We start from the raw sequence: 9,299 nt of genomic DNA, 5'->3' as shown, positions 1-9,299 counted from the left end.
AGAGAGAGAGAGAGAGAGAGAGAGAGAGAGAAGGAGGAAGAGGAGGAGGAGGAGTAGAGGAGAAGGTAGAGGAGTCATTGGAATTTATACTTTTACCTTAAGAGGATGACATTGTTAGCCTATTGGTACCTATTCTTTCCAGGCAATTGATTCTATTTGGGTGTGCTTGTGCATGTGTGAGTATACATACTTATGTTAAAATAGTTATATTAAATATGCTTTACTGTAATTCATTCACTTGGTTAATTCTGAACAAAATAACTTTCTGCAAATTCAGTAAATCTCAAATATTTTAGTGTTCACTTCATATAATATATTCTACTCCAAGTGGCATAATTTTGAAACTATTATCCCATTGTGGAATATTTAATTTATTTCCAATTTCTCAGTACTATTAACAGTGCTTTAATAAGGACTTTTATGAAAACATCTCCAGTTGTCTTATAGCACAAACTTCTAAAAGAGAGGGTTCTCTGTCACATCACATTTGTACACCTTGAAGAATGTTGTTTTCATCAAACGTTCGTTCACATACTCTTGCTAACTTACAACCATGAGACTGTTTATCCTGAGTATGTGCTTTTGGGAAGAAAAAGAAAACTTTAAAGCATGTCATAAGCTTTCTACATTTCTACTAGACTTCATTATTTGGTTTTGATTTAATTTGATGCTTGCTTGGTAAGATAACCTGATGTGTTGCTGAGGTCGGTTGAATAGAAATGCCTCCATAGGCTCACATATTTATATGTTTAGTCCCCAGTTAGTAAATTGTTTGAGAAGTTAGGAGGTGTGACCTTTTTAGAGTAGGTATATCTTGTTATAAGCAGGTATGTCGTTGGGGTGAGCTTTGAAGCCCATGCCAGGCCCAGGCCCCATTCCATGCCACATCCCTACACATCAGGATGTAAAGTCCTCACCCATTGCTCCAGTGCCATGCCTGACTGCTTTCTGCCATAGTAACAATCGACTAAGCCTCTTAAACAGTAAGCAAGCCCTCAATTAGAGAATTTCTTTTAGAACAGTTGCCTTGGTCATAGTGCTGCCTCACAGCAATACAACAGTAACTAAGACAATTGCCATTTAACTAATTGAAATGTTCCATGTGTATTATGAATATTCTAATATCTGAAACTACTTAACACATTTTTCTTAAGAAATAAAAATACTGCCTGCTAAATTTTCTGTACTGTTGTCACTTGTTCTGCTTCTTCTATCAAAGAAATAATGTGTTTTTTAAAGCAACAGAGGGAAACACCCAATATCAACCTCTGACCTCTGCATGCACACGCATATACACACATATGAATGTGCACTCTCATGCACTTGAGCCCAGATCCACACATACACTATATATATATATATATATATATATATATATATATATATATATATATAATAGGAAAAATACCAGGAATTACATTTCTTTCCATGTTTGCAAGTCTACTTGAGAAATATATCTAGTATTTCATGTTGTCTTAATCCATATTTTATAAGCATTAATAAAGATAACTATATTTATGAAATCCACATGGAGACACAAACTGTTTTCCTCATTTTTTGTCTCATTTTTATTGTATTACCTGCGTCCTTTTTTGTTTAAGATAGTCATTTCCTAGCAAGGTTACTCATGTAAGGAAGAGGAAACAATGGAAAATGAGCATAACACACTAAAATTTATGGAACTGAATAAAACAGCCATTCTGTAAAAGTTTATCCTCCATTGTAATTTCTCTTACCATTTGTCCCTGTAGAAAATTTTAGTTGCTTGTGATGAAAATGAACATCCTAATGTCTAAGAAACATTACCCTTGCACTATGCTGACAAAGGACTTTTCTTCTCTGTTTTTCATTCTCATTAGAGATTTGTTGTGGTGGCATTTGGAGATTATTTTCATATGAGACATATTGTTTAGAGATCCCCTACTATATATTTATTTAAAATGAAAGATGCCTCAGTCAAGATCATATTTTGACAAATGATAGCAAAAATAACTCACCTTTATCCAAAAATTGTGTGCACCAGACACTGTTCAAAATGCAGTCACACATTAGCTGATCCCTCAATCCTTTCCGATTTGAAGGTCTCTTGGCTGTGGGTTGAATTATTTCATGTCTATGGCCTATCTCTGCTCTCGAACTGGATCTCTAAAGCAGATGTTTCAGAAGCATCGGGGAAGGGCTTACCTCCTCTGATCTCTAAGCTGTGCAGAGGCAGAGGAAGCACAAGGTCCTCTCAGCCTGCCTCCTTTGCGCGCTGTATATCTTTTGTTTGTGTTCATAATTGACAAGGTGCCATGCTTGATTTATTTCAGTTTGGTTATTTTCTTTCCCTATAAAAATGATGTATTCCTAAGGAAGACATGGAAAACTCAGCAAATCAAGAAGGTAGCTCTAATTCTACCACTTGATTTTTAGAGGATTTCTGTCAGTGATATTTCTAGGCATAGATAATGAGAAAGCCCATTGTGCTGAATGCCTGTGATCTTATCACATACACGGTTATTATTTGAGGTAGCATTACAACCTACTCCTACTTTTCAGCATTAGCAAAAAAGATTTAAGATTAATAGAATTTATTAATGAAGATAACAGAATTTCATTATTTTCTGAATATACATTTTGTTACATTTTAAAAATAGCTATACAAAGCTATGGTGTTGAAATTATTTGTGCAAAAGATTTTTCTGTATTTAAATTATTCCCCTTATCATGTAATCACACAAGTGGTGACATAGGATTCATGAACATCTTAAGAATTCATACTATGGTCCCTCGGTCTTGGCGCCACCTTGATTGAAACTCCTGTGCCCGCCGTGAGAGCGAAGTGGCGGAAGAAGAGAATGCACAGGCACCAAGTTATCAGCTTGTGCACCCACGAAGCCTGCAGGAGCAGAAGTAAGGGATGCTGAACTCCAGGACACCGGAACAAGTAGTTGGACTGTATGCTGTTTTCAGGAATAAGTCTCAGTAGGCATGGAACATCACCTCACCAAGATTGCCTGGGAAAATGACTGTCTTTCTTACAACCAAAACAGTCCTGCTGGCTCTCAGTCCTTTCTAGACTAGTTCTGTTCTCCCTTGTGGCCAAGTGTAACTTGTATATAATAAATCCTCTTGCTGTCAGCTGAAGAATCAAAAAAGAAAAGAAAAGAAAAAAGAAAAATGAAAAAAATTCATACTATGACATGGTTCTCCCAAGTGTAACAGTGCGCACTTTGTTCAATAATGTAAATCTCTGCACCACAAGGTTAAGTCAATACAACATGTCATATTTTTTCTCAAATTTATGTTTACATCTTCATAAAGAACAGCCAGTTATTAGCTCTCAAGAATTTTGATCACAAATCCTACCCACAATTTCCTTCATCCACCCCGTAAATTCAGGGACTCTATAATGGCTACTTAACATATGTGGAAGTTGAATCAAAAAGTAAGAGAAGCACTAAACTCTATAAATCCAATGATTCCTTCCATGGGTCCCTAAACAACCTGCCCTGGAGTTATAACCAAGGAAGCAGGGTCTAGACTAGAGGATCTAGATGCTGCCATGTCATGGGTGTCATGGTGGAAGAAGATGGCCACCCAAGATGGCCACCATTCAAGGAACAAAATTGGGGAAGTCAAAGTGAGACTAGAAATATCTAGGCTACACTTCCTAGAAGAGGACTGTTGGAAGATACAAACCAGAATCCTAGGCAGTGTGTCAGACCAGCTTTCAAAGCCAGAACTTCCTCCGAGACAACGAGCTCTGGGAGAACCAGGATCTATGAGGAGCAGAGTTGAGATTAAAGGAGGGGATGGTGACTCTTCAAGGAACTTCACTTAATACCCTAGCAGCCAGGGTCATTAATACATGTTTTCCTCTACCATATTTTAAGATTTGTGAGATCTTAAAAGGACTTGGGTGTACTGGTTGGGGTAGAGAAAGGAGCTCGAGTCTGAAAAGCAAGGACAGGCTGTCTCAGCGGAAAGCAGGAAGTGCAGAGCATCCGACTCTTTGGCAGAGTAAGGAACACTGCACTCAAAGCATCGCCTGACAAACATCTCTACTTTTGGTAAAACTGATCAGCAAACGATATGAGTGTTGACTCTCACCGAATATTTCGATGACTTTGTATAAATCTTTTAAAGATTTTTGTCAGGCATTCTCAGCTCTTGAGTGAAGACTGGCATCTCGAAAATAACTGTAGTATAATTACAAAATGAAATACAACTACACAGCTGTGAAATAGGAACAATGACCATGTAATGTCATAACACACTGAAACATGAAAGTGCGATGCTATCCAAAGGATACTGATTGCTCTTAAAACTATAAAATTGAATATTAAAGGTGAACCCTAAGAGGCTGCACGCCGATAATATTCTTTAACATGATATTAGAAATGTTTAAAAATGTGTATTCTAAACAACATAAATTTTAGTGAAATATACCAGTTTATTTACAGGGATATTTGCAATATATTTACCACATGTACAGGGAATTATAGCAGAAAATTCACAAATGTTACCACATTGGATGGCTTGGGACTATGTAAATGAGAGGAGGAGCCAGTCCAAGCAGTGAGACTTTCACAGTGTTCTAGTTCTCCGGTTATACCGTGGATTTATAAAGGGAGTTAGAGAGTATTTATTAACCAAATAAAATAAGAGCCAGAAAGCACTTTTAGTTTATCAACTCAACAAGAATTTAAACTGTATTACTAGCTAGGCCAGTTCACATGTCAGTGGAAGCAACAACTGTCTAACTAGACTTAAGGCCCACTCAATAGGAAAGAAAGATCATGTCTGGTCCTGGAAACTTAGCCATCTCCCCGGGGCTAGTCATGTCGTGGGTCTTAGTTAGGAATCTAGTACCGCCACTGTGTTAGGCCAGTATAATTATTTACTATATTCTAAATCCTACCCTGTATCCACAGGTAAGTGTAGCTAACACCTCCCACCAAAAACCCTACAGTAGAGGAGATGGTAAGAACACAGAGCCAGAGCAGGAGGAGGGCACCAAGGAAACAAACCACCGTCAGGAAAGGTCACATGAGCTCACAGAGGCTAAAGCAGCAAGCACCTAGTCCTCTGACCACGTCCTGTGGCTTCCACTTAAGTCTTTTGAAGGGATTCCTGAGCATGGGAACAAAATTGCTCTGACCCTTGATCTCTCTTAGACTGGTTTCCAGCTGTTTGTCTATTCTGTCTGACTTAGATGCAACAGTTTTCCTTGCACCTTATATTTTATTTTGCTATAGTGTATTTTAAACACTACAAATTAATACAAACCTAGCCACTAAGATAAAGGTTAACTATAACCGTGAGCCTTTCTAAGTCCCCCCTTGTTCCAAATAATGATATGGAGAATTATTTTTATTAACAAATGCCTAGACTATAAGCGAAGCTTGTTTCCCACTAGTAACCCAGTCATTGCGTTTATACCAATCTAAGTTCTGCCACCTGGCTGGTTAGTGACCTACCCACAGTTTCAGTTCATGTGCCTGCACATCTTGGTAGCAAATCTCTCAGGCATGAGTCTTATTCCAAGACTTCCTGTCTCTATCTGGAAGTTCCATCTCACTATCCTGCCTTTTGCTATAAGTCATAGAATTTTTATTTTAACTGATTAGAAGGTGCCTTCGATAGGCAATGAAGGACAGAGACACATCTCTACACAGTGTATAAAAACAACATCTCTACAATTAACAATGACACTGTCATTTATCCCAGCTGAGAGAGAAAAAAAAATCAGTTTTCTCCAGTGGAATGATATGAGTCTATCAACCATTCCAGGCCAGATTTCATGTTCAGGAATTGTTGATCAACAAACAACAGAATCCATAGATTTTTCTGTCCTTTATTTGGTACAAGGGTTTGTTGTCGTTGTTGTTGTTGTTGTTTTGTTTGTTTTTTGGAGGGGGTAATACTTTCTTTTTCACTTTTTAGGTTTTGGGCATTTTGTTGTATTGGTTTTGGTTTGTTTTTTTGAGAAATAACTTAAAATTGTGTGGGAAAGGGGTAGAGAGGATCTGGATAAAATTCTGGAAGGGGAAGAAGATAAAAATTTATTGAAATTGAAGAATTTAATTTTAAGCCAGGCAGTGGTGGCACACGCCTTTAATCCCAGCACTTAGGAGGCAGAGGCAGGCAGATTTCTGAGTTCAAGGCCAGCCTGGTCTACAGAGTGAGTTCCAGGACAGCCAGGGCAACACAGAGAAACCCTGTCTTGAAAAAACAACAACAACAAAAAAAACAAATAAACAAACAAAAAAGATTTTAATTTTACATTAAAATTTTAATTAATTTTAAATTATGTTTTAATTAAATTTAAATGTTTTAATTTAATTTGTTTTAATAGTAAAATATATAAATTTTGAAGTGTAAAAATAAATTGAATGTGTTGATTTAAATTAAAATATTAGCTACTCCTTAAATAGAACTACAAACAAAGTAACTGATTTTGGGGAAATTGACATCACTATTTAAAAGATAGATAAGTTAAACAAGCAAAAACCAAGAACTAGATAAACAGTAGAAAATGCTATTATTGCTACAGGCTGTTGGTTATAATATATGATATATATACCGAGGGGGGGGGCAGAGAGCAGGAGCCAAGAGACCACCATGTCAATTACTATGAAAGGAAATAAGGCCAAATAGTTTGCCAGAGAGACAAGTGATCAGGACGAGCTGATCAAGTTGAGGATCCATGCACAGGTGCCTTAGAGGAGGTGCTCAGTAGCCTCAGCCATGTGCGTGAGAGATGTGCATTCCAGACAGGAACATCAGGCAAAGCTCTGGGACAGAATCAAAGAATCTTTGAAGAAAAGCAAGAAGGCCAGTGTAGGTGCAGTAAATAAAAATTGCGGATTGTAAGTCAGAAGTAACCAGTGCCAATCTTCCCACAATTGACAGATGGTGTGAAGCCTTAAATCACTGAATCAGTTAGAGTCTTCCAAGCTATAAAAAGGACTGAGAATTCTATTCTAATGTTGTGGGACAGCATTGAAGGTCTTTGGGCAAGGAACCAGCAAGAACTGCTTTCTGTCTCAAAGATAATGTCCCAACTGCTGTGTGGTGGACAGACTATTCAGACTTAATATCAGGCAAATGAAGCAGGGCCAGTTTACTTTAAACAGCCAAAAATCCCTTCCCCCCCCCCTCACACGCACACACACACACACACACACACACACACACACTTTCTCTTAAAAAGAAGCTTCAAAACAAGCATGTACTCTTGGCTAGCCAAATAAATCAACTTGTGAACTAGGCAGGGGAAGAAGGACCAACCTATGAGTGAGCTAAGGCCTTTCTTCTCTGAGGTACGTTGGTCTCTCTCGGGTCACAAAATGATGCTGAGCCTCACCACTCCATGGGCTCTACATCACTTGGTCAAGGTGTGTTGAAGAATCTAGAACATAAGGACTCATGGGTCAAGGCAAGGTTCTAAATTAGCAGGTCATCGTGAGTATCAATCACTAAATCAGAGCCAGACCCAAGTCTGCAAATTCCATTCAAGCCTTAACTTTCCCAGAGTAAATACCACAAATATGTAGAGCCCCGTGAGCTAGCCACTCCTCATGGTTTTCCAGAATATATGCCTATGTATGTTAGGAATATTCTTGGTATATGCCTATGTATGTTAGGAATATTCTTGGTTTATCTTCTTTTACTCATTCCCCAGGAAGTCCAGTCAAAAGTTCCAGTTGTCTCTCTTCTAAAGACCTCAGGTAAGCTGTTAATCACAGGGAATTGACAATCAGCTTGTTCTATAAACACCCATAATATTAATCACTCATGCTACAAAATCTCATACAAATAGTACAGTTATCTAATTCTTGAGTAAAAGTAAAAATGTTAGCCTTGGTTTTTGTGTATATCACCAGGTCCCTAAGAAAATTCTCTAGCATTAGATTGGAATATACAAAATTATTTGGATTAATTGAGTGTACCATTTGTCTCTTTAGTGTTTTGAAGTGTATTAAAGTTCAATGTATTGTTAACAATATTAAAAGTAACTACAATTAAGTTCTGACCACCAGTCATTCATTCCGATTGCCAAATGGCAGCAAAATAAATTTGGCCACCAAGTGGGAAGTCTAGAATATCCTTGAATTTAGGAGCTGTGTGTGATGCATAACCAGAAGTCATACAGATTTGAGCTTCTGAGCTCCTACCCTAACATACAGTCTCTGGGCTTGCAAAGCCCACTTAGAGAAGGCTTGCTCCTTTGTGCCCACCTTCTTTCGTTGTGCACACCTTCTTTCGCTGAAAATATGCATTATTTCTATTTATACCTGAGCTGATATTTATGGATAATCTATTGAAGGAGGAAATATGGCCCAGGTGAGCAGAAGTGACAGGGCAGTATTTAATGGCTACAGCAAATAACCTCCTAACGGCCAAACGAGTGTCATATCTCACAGTTACGATGTCTTCAAAAGGTGATATTTCTGGCTGTGTCATCATAGCTGTGAAAAGCATTTTCTCAGCATCTAAGAAAAATGGGAAGACCGTGGAGTGATAGAGGGTACATTCCAGACAGGTTGGTATTAATCATACATACTCAGCCTCAATTTCTGTTGACTTTTAAGGAAAGGCATTTAGAGTTGGCAGAACAAGAGCAAGATAGACACAGACTTGCCAGCTTTTAAGGTGAATGGTTGAGGCTGTGCCACAGCCACATCATCACGTGGAAATTGCTTAGGAAAGTTGGTTCTCTGTGATGGAACCCACTTCCCTTCTATACGTCTAAATCCCTCCAAACCCTTATTTCCCAGATCTGTCTTTTTATCCTATCTGCCTGCCCCATCAAAGCCCCATGTGTTTCTATTCTACCCATAAGTGAGGACTGAGTTTTTCCTGAGATCTGTGGAATGATGCTGGGAGTTACAAGGACAGGGCGGAGAAATAAAAACAGGATCCTGAATCTTTGCCTCCAGTGATGGGTGCTTCCTCCAGAGACACAAATTACACAGACAGACGCTTTAAAAACATTATAAACATTGCTCAGAGATCCTAAAGAACTGAGCAATGAATTATTTTCTTTATCTTTGTTTAAATTGTCAGCTTTGGATTTTAACATACTATAATGGTTACTTGGGACTCAGGATTCACCTACTCACCTCTGCTGACACAGTTTTTGAAGAGCCATTTCCTTCCTCTCCACACAGCTGCTTTCAAGACCTGGCTCAAAGCATCATCTCTTCTAAAGAAAGGGTCATCCTTTTGACACAGTGTTTGTTTCTAGTTACCTAAGCATAATCTACCTTTTCATTTTATTTTTTAAATCTAGATTCTAGCACCCCTCC

This window comes from Mus pahari, chromosome 15 (assembly GCF_900095145.1).
Source record: "Mus pahari chromosome 15, PAHARI_EIJ_v1.1, whole genome shotgun sequence".
In the NCBI taxonomy this organism is placed as follows: domain Eukaryota; kingdom Metazoa; phylum Chordata; class Mammalia; order Rodentia; family Muridae; genus Mus; species Mus pahari.
This window is presented reverse-complemented; position numbering follows the sequence as displayed.